The sequence below is a fragment of the Eurosta solidaginis genome, chromosome 4 (assembly GCF_040869045.1).
Source record: "Eurosta solidaginis isolate ZX-2024a chromosome 4, ASM4086904v1, whole genome shotgun sequence".
Taxonomy (NCBI): Eukaryota; Metazoa; Arthropoda; class Insecta; order Diptera; family Tephritidae; genus Eurosta; species Eurosta solidaginis.
Window position 1 is genome coordinate 121,889,129 of NC_090322.1, and position 10,745 is coordinate 121,899,873.

Genomic DNA, 10,745 nt, shown 5'->3' on the forward strand with positions numbered 1-10,745 from the left:
CAAACCTCCGGAAGCGAGACGGTAAAGAAGGTTAAAAAAGACACGGCAGTCAAAAACCAGCACCAGAGTGGGCAGAGCACCACCAAGGCGAACAGCGAAGGCAAACATCACAGTGGGTTAATCTCCACCGGGAAGAATAACATGGCCAGCAAAAATCAGCAGCACAGTGGGCAGAGCACCACGAAAGCGGAGAGCAGCATCAAACCACAGCATGGTGGGTTAATCACCACCAGTGGGCCAAGCCGGGCAGAGACAAAAAGCGCAGCCAGCAACAGCCCTTGCGAAACCCGGCAAAGGAGACCCCGAGAGGAGATGGAAGAGCAGCGGAAAAGTCGCAATCGCAAGTGAGACCTATCATAGTGTACGGAGCAGTTGCGTGGGCATCAAGGACAACCATGGCGACCGTACAAAAATCACTCACGAAGCTTCAACGCTTAGCGTGTGTCTGCATTACGGGAGCCATGCGAACATGCCCGACGGCAGCAATAGAGATGCTGCTTGAGTTAACGCCTCTACATATGTAATGGCACCCTTCAGTATCCGAAGATTACAGGTTCGAGTCCTGTCACGGTCGCCATGTACCATATGAACAATAAATTTTGAAGTAGTTTAACTCACTACACGTCATTCGCCAAGCACTTTACAAAGCTCAACAATAAAATACAGTTGTATACTTGTTATACTATTTATTTGATAGTATATTCAATAAAATCGCAGTGTGCGATATATTTTACATAATTTGTTTAAAGTTTATCTGCGTCCACTTCGGTGGTGTGAAAATTAATCATCGTGTGTATCTATATCTTGTGGCCAAGCCATTCACGCGCCGGGTTGCATTTGCCCGTGCTTGCGACATCAGCTGATGTGTTGAAATTGAGAAGGGTGCCATTACCCATATAATAATTGAGCAGGCAGCCAGGAGTACTTTGGTAAACATAGCTAAAGAGGGATGTGGAAGAGGCAAAGTGATACAGTCACGGCGCAAGTTTGAGAAGCGCTTCAAAATAGAGCTGGTGAACAAATCAAGGATTGAAGCGCTTCACCAGGAACACACTATAATATTCTGACGAATATTAGTTACACTAAGTGATACTCACATCACTAGTTTGATGCTAAGTAAATGAAGCCACAACAACAATAAAGCAAGCAGTCACTTGTATCTACATAAACGAATCAATCATTATGTCTACACATTTGTAAGTACACGCAGCGGAGAGAGACGCACAAACACATGCATATATCTGAGATATTCCCGAAAGTATGCAATCATTTGTGCAAGTATCACTCACATATACACGCACATGGGCTTTGCGAGAAGCTATAAAATCGTGCATCTGTAGTTATAGCTGGTGAACGAGTAAATTCTAGAAATAGAAGCGCCTATAAGTATGAAACGAGGAAATCGAAGATTATAAAAGAGCGCAAACTGAGCAATCAGAATTAGTTTGTTTTAAGCACGCTATCTGTCGAGAAGTAGTAGTATTGTGAAGTACTTGAATAAAGGCCAAAATTAATGTGGACGAGTATGTCTTTTATCCTGACGTGGAAGAATCAACAACAAAAATTGAAGAGATAAACGAAACATCGCAGACAGTTACCAGCACAGACTTGAGCATGATATTTTTATTTTACTTATTTATAAGGTATCGAACACAACAACCATAAGTTTTATTTACAGTGTTTGACAATAGGACTTAAAACAAAGTAAATATACGTAGATACAAAATATGTTTAAAAAATTTTAAATAGTTTAAATTTTAATAGTAAGAAGGATTGATGAGGTTTTAAGGACAGTAGGTAGTTGAAAAAGATAAAGAAAAATAGGTGTAGGAAAGTATATAGAAAGAAAAGGGCTGCAAATCTGCAAAAAACATCGACAGTAACATCAATGGTGTCGCAAGTGTCATCTCAACTGGAAGAACAAAAGACAAATATAACATCACAATTGGAAGAACAGAAGAGCATCCCAACTGGAAGAACAGAAGACATATATGACAGCCCAACAGGAATCACAGGAGACACGTATCTCAGAGATGTCGTCAGAAATAACATCTAAAATTGAAGCACAAGACGCACGAATATCCGAAATGTCGGCACAAATTTCAGCACAGGTATCATCGCAGGCCTCTGCACAACTGGAAGCGCGTATGGACGAGAAAATAAAGCAGTTTGAGGAAAAAATCGTCGCCGAGGTGGATGCTTTGAGAGGACGTATCCAGGAGTTGCAACTTAATCGTCCGGCCGATTCAGCGAGTAATACGAAGGTAAAACCTCCATCTTTTGACGGTTCTGTTTCTTTCCAGGTCTTTAAACTACAGTTTGATAAGACCGCAGCAGTGAACAGCTGGAATGCTGATGATAAAGTTGCTGCACTGTTCATGGCATTGAAAGGGCCTGCAGCTGAGATCTTACAAACCATTCTAGAGGGCGAACGGAACTGTTATGAAGCATTGATCGGCGCTATAGAGAGACGATACGGGGCCGAGCATAGGAGACAGATATACCAAATGGAATTACTGAACCGCTTCCAGAGGGCTGGGGAAACATTGCAAGAGTTTGCGTCGGATGTTGAAAGGCTGGGACATTTAGCGAATGTGGAAGCACCCGTGGAATACACCGAAGAGGTAAAAATTCAGAACTTTATTAATGGAATACGGGATGTCGAAACGAAGCGAGCGACATACGCAAACCCAAAACCTACATTCGCAGAAACGGTATCACATGCTCTGATTCAGGAAACAGCGTCATTTCTGTGTAAGCCAGTTTTAAAAGCACGCGGTGTGGAAGTAGAAAGGCCAGAGTGGGTAGATGCAATTTTGGAAGCTTTAAAAGGAACGCAACAGAAGAATAATGGTGCAATCAAATGTTTTAAGTGTGGAAAGCCAGGGCACATTGTACGTCATTGCAGCACTGGTCCTGGTAGTTCCAACTTGGCTGGTCGTAAACGTAAAGCTGGAGGAGATAAGCAAGAGCGAGTCAGATGTAAAGATCGAAAACTTGCCCCAGCTATTGAATGTCCTGTGATATCTATCTCGCAAATTGGAAGAAACTCGAGCAGTCTTACCGTCAAAGGAAATATGGATGGCAAGGAGCGTGTACTGACTGTAGATACGGGCGCATTTCATTCCTTAATCCGATCTGATTTGGCCAACAGGAGAGTAAAGCCATTACCTGGAGCAAGGTTGCGTACGGTCCCTGGCGAGTATAACCAAGTCCGGGGAGAAGTGCTCTGTGAAGTCTTAATTGGGAAGGTCATGGTTCTACACAAATTAATTGTGGCGGAGATTGTTGATGAAGTCATATTGGGAGTGGACTTCTTAGTTGACCATGACATCAAGATCGATATGCAGAGAAGGGTTATGCGTTATGAGAACCAGGTTGTGCCACTTAACTTCAGTTTGGAAAAAGGGTACAGCAGTAATCGAGTACTGGTGGAGAAGAGTCGACAAAGACCACGAAAGTCAAAGGTAAAGGTTGATGGAACGAATGGGCCAAACAAAGCAAAATCGAAGATACCTGCGAGAGAAACATTGGCATTGACAAACCCAAACGGACGCAATAAAATGAAGGAAAGAATTTCACAGAAAGAATATAAGGGTGGTTTCAAGCCAGGGCATATTACTGTTGTGAAGCGTCGGAACGATACTGATTGTGCAAAGCCAATCCATCAAGCGCAAGTTCTACGAAGTAGTTAATTGGTCAAACAACAGAGTGTGAGGGAACGAACCAGGGTAATGAGTAGTACAATGAAACGCAGGTACGATGAGAAAAATAATTCGGAAGGTTTCTTGGAGGGAGATTTGGTACTGTTATACAACCCTCACCGGCGGAAAGGTGTTCCATCCAAATTTCGGTGCAGTTACCAGCTATAAACTACAGATGCACGTTTATAGCTTCTAATATGCGCGTGTATATGTGAGTGATATTTGCACAAATGATTGTCTAATTTTGTGAGCATCTCAGTTATATGGATGTGCATGTGTGAGAAATACTTTGCTGATGATTGCATACTTTTGTGAGCATCTCTCCGCTGCTGGGATGTACATATGTGTAGACATAATAATTGATTTGTTTATGTACATACAAGTCACTGCATAGTATCGGCTTAGAGATGATAGTATCACTTAGTGTTGCTAGTATTCGCCACACTGCCCTCCACCTAAGTCTGATCGTCCCGATCAGACAAATCTCTCGATCTGACCGCTGCTAACCTCTCCAATTGAACCACCCTTCTATTTCGTGGTTTCCCAGTTGTTTGTATGCGGTAGATGACATCACTGATCTTCTTTGTACGTACAAGTAGTAAATTCTAGAATAAAAATCATTTAAAGAAGTTGTGTTCGCGACGATTATTAGGAGTTAACCCCAGGTGAAACTGCGCTATGCACGGGGTACACAGACAAAAGTGTGACCATTTTATATATCTATTTTCTTTTCAGCAGACGCAGCAGTACCAATTCGAAAGTCCGGGGTTAGGTTCGAAGCCTCTCTGGAGTAAGTGAACGAGGGACAATCCCTCCGCAAGGAGCTACTCCTGAAAACTTTTGAACGATCTTTGATATTTTGAAGCAAAAACCCTGGATCTTTCCGAAATGGCCAAAACGTTGATTTCCTTAAATACAGATTGATTTCCTAAATATTGTTTTTTTTTAAATAATTGTTTTTGTTTTTATCGGCCTATTGATAAATGATTCAAGGTTCGATTCGAGTTCAAGGCCAGAACAATAATTTTTTTTCTAATGATAATCATTGTTATTTTTTAATTTTTCTAAATTTAAAAAATTGTATTTTGTTTTTGGAATAGTAAGTAGAAAATTGTTTAGACAACCTGCCATAACTGCGCAGATAGATCCATTTCGAAGGGTGCTAAGCCTTCATCATCAGTACGTTTAGGCATGCTGCGCTAACCATTTAGCTATACAGCGGTGGTTTGTTTGACTGGCAAATTTGCTACTTCTATTCTTAAATATAGTTGGTAAAAAGGAAGTAACAAATTTGCCAGTCAAACAAACCACCGCTGTATAGCTAAATGGTTAGCGCAGCATGCCTAAAGCGTACTGATGATGAAGGCTTAGCACCCTTCGAAATTGATCTATCTGCGCAGCTATGGCAGGTTGTCTGAACAATTTTCTATTTACTATTCCAAAAACAAAATACAATTTTTCAAATTTAGAAAAATTAAAAAATAACAATAATTATCATTAGACAAAAATTATTGTTCTGGCCTTGAGCTCGAATCGAACCTTGAATCATTTCTTTAAATAGAAAAATAAAGCTGGTTAAAATAAGTACACCGGCGTACGCCGGCGCGCCGCCGCCGATAAAGTGATCGGCGTTAACCTCTAATCAGGACGGACAAGGTGAGAGCTGTTTCGATTATACCTTGTAAATCTCTTCAAAGACTTTTCTCCCGTGAGTGGGATTTGAACCCGCACTCCTACGATGGTTGAAGTGTTACAAACGCATTCAGCCATGTCATGCCTTAGTTGTTGTAAACCTTATCCCAATTGCCTTCTTTGCATATTTTCTTTATTCATAGTCCATACTTCGTATGGCATCATATGGTAAAGTTGTGCGTTGGTAAGGGAAAATTACTTCAAATAAATGTTTTCATACATTTAGAGCAATAAGGGTAATCCGCGCCTAAAAACTCATACAAATTAACCAATTTTTGTTTGATTGATATAATGATATATGGTGATAAGGTGTGCCTCCTAAGACCTTATGTATTTTCTTGTTATTTTATTCTATTTATTTTTTATTTATATTTTTTTATTTTAAATATTCTCTAATAATGTTCCTTGTGGTATGTGTTAAAATATTGTGACGAATATTAGTTACACTAAGTGACACTCACATCACTATTTTGATGCTAAATGAATGAAGCCACATCAGCAATAAAGCAGACAGTCACGTGTATCTACATAAACGAATCAATAATTATGTCTACACATATGTACGTGCACGCAGCGGAGAGAGACGCACAAACACATGCACATATCTGAGATACTCCCGCAAGTATGCAATCATTTGTGCAAGTATCACTCACATATACACGCGCATGGGCTTTGGCTTTGCGAGAAGCTATAAAATCGTGCATCTGTAGTAGTTATAGCTGGTGAACGAGTAAATTCTAGAAATAGAAGCGCCTAGAAGTATGGAACGAGGAAATCGAAGAGTATAAAAGAGCGCAATCTGAGCAATCAGAATGAGTTTGATTTAAGCCCGCTATCTGTCGAGGAGTAGTAGAATTGTGATGTACTTGAATAAAGGCCATTTTGCATTATTGAATAGTGGAGTTATTTATTCAACAGTTTAGTAATTCGAACGTTAGTAAAAGGTTGCAAATAAGAGGAGTTGCACTAAAACCGATACAATATGGTACACCGATGGCTCGAAGACACCGGAGGGCATAGGAGCGGGGATCTTCGGCCCCCGAACCAAAATATCCCTACCACTCGGAAAATATCCGAGCACCTTCCAAGCCGAAGTGTTCGCCATAAGCCGGTGTGCAGAGATAAATTTACAGCGGGGATATACCAACGAGAAAATCGCTATACCCAGCGACAGTCAAGCTGCACTCAAGGCATTATCTTCAGTTGTGATTAAATCATCAACAGTATATCAACATTCTGGTTGATATTTAAAAAACTCTTTTATTTTCGGTTTGAAATATAAAATTTATTTTTATTTATTTTTGAGTTTAAATATTTTCCAACTAATTAGAATTTTCTTTTTTTGAAGTTATTCAAAAATTTTAAGTTCCCCGAAAACTTAATTAAAAATAATTTTAAAAATTAAAGTAAAGAGTACAAAGTAGTTAACACTATATTTACTCCCACTCCAAGAAAATTTAAAACAAACAAGTTATTAATTAATATTAAAAGTAACCTTTTTTTGTTTTTTGTTGTTTAATGTATTTGTATTTGTATTTAAATTAGTGTTAATAAGTATATTTGCTAGTTTAAGTAAATCAATTGAAATATTTTTAATAGTATTTTTGTATTGAATTATAAATGTTTTATGTTTCTTAGAAATAACTTTAAAAGGTCCTTCATAAGGTGATCCTAAATTAGATTTACGAAGAAATTTAACAAAAACATACTCACAATTTTCTATTTTTTTAGGAACGAAAAAGTTTTCTTTGTTATGATGAAAAACTTTAGAATGAACAAGCGAAAAATATTCTCTTATTTTATGAAGAGCGTCATTAGAAAAATCATGTTCTTTATTACTATTTGTAATAATTAATTCACCAGGTATTCTAAGTGTTTGGCGATAAACAAGTTCAGTAGATGAAAATTTAAAATCTTCTTTAATAGAAGTTCGTAAACCATGTAGAATGAATGGTAAAATGTCAGACCAATGAACCGAGTCGTTTGATGCTATAATTGCTGCTTGCAAAGTTCGATGAAATCTCTTTATCATGCCATTTGCTTGGGGATGGTAAGGAGATGTATGAATTTTATGAGAACCTAAAAGTTTAGTTAATTCCGTAAAAAACTTTGAGGTGAATTGTGAACCTTGATCTACTGTAATATTCAATGGTATACCAAATCGTGGTATATAATTTTGAATAAAAGTTTTTACTATAGTATTTGTTGAAATATCTTTAAGTGGATAAGCTTCAGGCCAACGTGAAAATCTGTCAATAATTGTTAAAATATAACAATTTTCATTCGAAACTGGAAGAGGTCCAAAAATATCCATATGAATATGTTTAAATCGACCTGATGGTATTTGAATTTTTTGAATAGGAGATTTAGTATGTCTTGAAATTTTGGATTTTTGGCAATTGATACAAGATGAAGTCCAATCGTTAATTTCTTTATGCATGTTAGGCCAATAATATTTATTTTGAATTAATTTTGTAGTTGTTCTTATACTTGGATGAGATAATGAGTGAATTTTGTCAAATATAATTCTTCTCATAGAATGTGGAACATAAGGTCGAAAAGGTTGTAGAGAAACATCACACCATATATTTAAATTAAGAACTGGAATATGGATTTCTTTTAAATTATTTTTAGAACTTTGATCAGAAATGGTTTTTTGTAAAAATGTATCAGTTTGTTGTTCTTTATATAAAGTTTCTAAAGTTATATCTTGAGTTGAAATTGTATTTATTTCTGGAATACGGGAAACTATGTTGTCTTTTCCACGTATATATTGAACTAGCAGACCCGTCAGACGTTGTTCTGCCCTAAATTTGGTCTATCTCCATACATTTTAATAAGCTTTTTCCGTCTAGCTCTGCCCCCTCCTCACTTTTTCTTAATCCTTTTATTCACTCCTCCCTCCGTATTTTCGCTACATCTATCTCTATTTTCGTCTCACCGTATCTCTTTCTCAGTCTCCTTCTCCTTCTCTCTTTTCTCTTCTCTAAAGTTTTTCCCATTCTTCTTCATCCCTTATTGCGAGGCAAATCTAATAGGACGTATGTAAATAGTTATGTGGGTATTATTAATTCATGTCTTTGTTTCGGCTTCGCATGCACATTTATCAGTTTTGCCAGGTTAATGCACCTAAATCGAATATCACAATGAAAATTACTTTAAAGCTCTCAGCAACAACTTTCATTTGATATCCATATTACACACACAATCTAGGGGTATCCGGGTCCAGGTTTTGCCCATATCTTGAGACCCTAGTCACCCAGCGGTATAAAAATTACTCTGTACTAAAGCGCTCATCAACAGCTTCAATTGATACCCATAATGTAAAAACACATCATAGTGTTACCCTGATGCGCGTTTTGGCCTATATCTCGAGACCCTTCACAAATAGGTATGAAAACTATCCTGTACTAAAGCAATCATAAACAGCTTTCATTCGTTATCCATATTCTATAAACACATTCTAGGGGTACCCGCGTCCACGTTTTCGTTTATATCTCGAGACCCTAGTTACCCGCGGGTGCGAAAAATACCCCGTATCAAAGTATTCATTCGATACCCATATTGTACAAACATATCACAGGATTACCCACGTCCACGTTTTGATCTCAAGACCCTATCCAGAACGGGATAAGAATTAGCCTATGCCTGTCTCCTGGTTATAAGCTACCCCTCCACCAATTTTCAGCCAAATATGTTCATCCGTTACTTCCTCTTCAATCACTCTTTATCTATTAAAAAGAGCGCATCAAAATCCGTTGCGTATTTTTAAAGATTTAAGCATTCAAAGGGACATAGGTACAGAAAAAGCGACTTCGTTTTATACTATGTAGTAATGTACATCCATACATACCTATAAACCTACGCCCGAAGTTAAATAACGCAGCGAATGCTATATATGTGCGTACGTATGTGTCGCATCAAGCCTCACTCAAAAGCAATTAGCGCGGACAGTTCACAGCGAACAAACACACATACGCATTTTTTGATAAAAATGTTACTTTTGTTTAAACAATTTGGCTGATATAAGAAAGGAATCAAGTATTTTTTTTGATGCAGATCGAAGCTATATATTTAAAAGTTTTACTGAAAAGTAGAATTTTTGAAATCCATCCATCCGTTTATGAGTTATAGCTGTGTAAACAAAAATTGTATGATGTTTTGCTACATTTTGGCAATTTGACACCCCCCTATAATATATATCTTCAAATTATATTAACAGTACCATCTCACGTAGCTAAGCTTTCAAATGCAAAAAACCGTTTTAAAATCGGAGAATTCTGTGTGAAGTTACATGGCATTTAGCGACTTTATTTTATAAGATTTATAGATATAGATAGATAGATATCATTTGTAAATTGTGCAGTATATTCAAAATTACGTAGTTGACGAGGAGATCTATCTTCAAGAAAATGTTTAAAATGTTTAATTGAATTATAAATTGCCAAAAGTTCACGAACAAATGTTGAATATTTAGTTTCTGTTGTAGTTAATTTTTTTGAAAAATAAGCTAAGGGTTCTAGTATATTATTGCTAGTTTGTTAACGAACTGCTCCAATAGCAACATTTTTTAAAGTACCATTTTTGTCGAAATGTGTAAGTAAAGTATTTTTAGCAAAACGTTTTTTAACATTTTCGAAAGCTGTTGTGGTTTCATTTGTCCAATTTAATTGTTTGAGTTTGTTTTTAATTGCATGTGTTAACATTTCATGCAGAGGACTAAGTTTTGTTGCTAACATTTTAATATATCTATGATAGTAATTTATCATACCTAAAAATTTTTGTAATTTATTTATAGGAATTGGTTTTTCAAAATTTGTTATGATTTCAATTCAATCTAAAGATGGTTTAATACCTTCGCCTGAAATTTCGTAACTTAAGAAATTTAATTTATTTACACCGAGAGTACATTTTGAAGGTTTGATATTTAAATTATATTCTTCAAGTCTTTTGAAAACTGATTTTAAATGATTTATATGTTGATCTTCATTATCACTGGCAATAAGAATGTCATCAATGTATGTAAATACAAAATCGAAATCAGAAAATACTTCATTAATAAAGCGTTGGAAAGTTTGAGCACTGTTTCGTAAACCGAAGGGCATTCTTACGAATTCAAACATTCCAAAAGGGGTAGTTATTGCAGTTTTATGAATGTCTTCTTCTGCCATTGGAATTCGGTGGTAAGCACGCACAAGATCAATTTTGGAAAAAAATTGTTTGTTTTTTAAATCAATTGTTAAATCGTGGATATGTGGTAAAGGATACCGATCTGGTGCAGTAATAAAATTAAGTCTTCGATAGTCTCCGCAAGGTCTCCAATCATTTGGTTCTTTTTTAGGAACGAGA